General features: G+C 52.4%; 1 long non-coding RNA gene across 1 annotated transcript; it reads left to right on the forward strand.

The window, feature by feature from the left end:
• Positions 1-291: 291 nt before the first annotated feature.
• LOC127911345 (uncharacterized) lies at positions 292-999 on the forward strand. The gene is made up of 3 exons (XR_008077888.1): positions 292-567; positions 635-701; positions 836-999. It is a non-coding gene; the product is annotated as an uncharacterized LOC127911345 (long non-coding RNA).
• The last annotated feature ends 421 nt before the right edge of the window (positions 1000-1420 follow it).

The following is a 1420-nucleotide window of genomic DNA, read 5'->3' on the forward strand; positions in this document are numbered from 1 at the left end:
GACTGAGGCTTCGGTGTGTTTAGTAGAACAGGTTAGTGAACTCAGCCCCAGGACCAGCTGGATGAGGGGACTGAGGCTTCAGTGTGTTAGTAGAACAGGTTAGTGAACTCAGCCCCAGGACCAGCTGGATGAGGGGACTGAGGCTTCAGTGTGTTAGTAGAACAGGTTTGTGAACTCAGCCCCAGGACCAGCTGGATGAGGGGACTGAGGCTTCAGTGTGTTAGTAGAACAGGTTTGTGAACTCAGCCCCAGGACCAGCTGGATGAGGAGACTGAGGCTTCAGTGTGTTAGTAGAACAGGTTTGTGAACTCAGCCCCAGGACCAGCTGGATGAGGGGACTGATGCTTCAGTGTGTTAGTAGAACAGGTTAGTGAACTCAGCCCCAGGACCAGCTGGATGAGGGGACTGAGGCTTCAGTGTGTTAGTAGAACAGGTTAGTGAACTCAGCCCCAGGACCAGCTGGATGAGGGGACTGAGGCTTCAGTGTGTTAGTAGAACAGGTTAGTGAACTCAGCCCCAGGACCAGCTGGATGAGGGGACTGAGGCTTCAGTGTGTTAGTAGAACAGGTTTGTGAACTCAGCCCCAGGACCAGCTGGATGAGGAGACTGAGGCTTCAGTGTGTTAGTAGAACAGGTTAGTGAACTCAGCCCCAGGACCAGCTGGATGAGGAGACTGAGGCTTCAGTGTGTTAGTAGAACAGGTTTGTGAACTCAGCCCCAGGACCAGCTGGATGAGGGGACTGATGCTTCAGTGTGTTAGTAGAACAGGTTAGTGAACTCAGCCCCAGGACCAGCTGGATGAGAGGACTGAGGCTTCAGTGTGTTAGTAGAACAGGTTAGTGAACTCAGCCCCAGGACCAGCTGGATGAGGGGACTGAGGCTTCAGTGTGTTAGTAGAACAGGTTAGTGAACTCAGCCCCAGGACCAGCTGGATGAGGGGACTGAGGCTTCAGTGTGTTAGTAGAACAGGTTTGTGAACTCAGCCCCAGGACCAGCTGGATGAGGAGACTGAGGCTTCAGTGTGTTAGTAGAACAGGTTAGTGAACTCAGCCCCAGGACCAGCTGGATGAGGAGACTGAGGCTTCAGTGTGTTAGTAGAACAGGTTAGTGAACTCAGCCCCAGGACCAGCTGGATGAGGGAACTGAGGCTTCAGTGTGTTAGTAGAACAGGTTAGTGAACTGGATGAGGGGACTGAGGCTTCAGTGTGTTAGTAGAACAGGTTAGTGAACTCAGCCCCAAGACCAGCTGGATGAGGGGACTGAGGCTTCAGTGTGTTAGTAAAACAGGTTAGTGAACTCAGGACCAGCTGGATGAGGGGACTGAGGCTTCAGTGTGTCAGTAAAACAGGTTAGTGAACTCAGGACCAGCTGGATGAGGGGACTCTTTTCTTTGCTCAGCTCTTGACATTGCAGGGCTTGG

Source organism: Oncorhynchus keta, chromosome 24 (assembly GCF_023373465.1).
Source record: "Oncorhynchus keta strain PuntledgeMale-10-30-2019 chromosome 24, Oket_V2, whole genome shotgun sequence".
Lineage (NCBI taxonomy): Eukaryota > Metazoa > Chordata > Actinopteri > Salmoniformes > Salmonidae > Oncorhynchus > Oncorhynchus keta.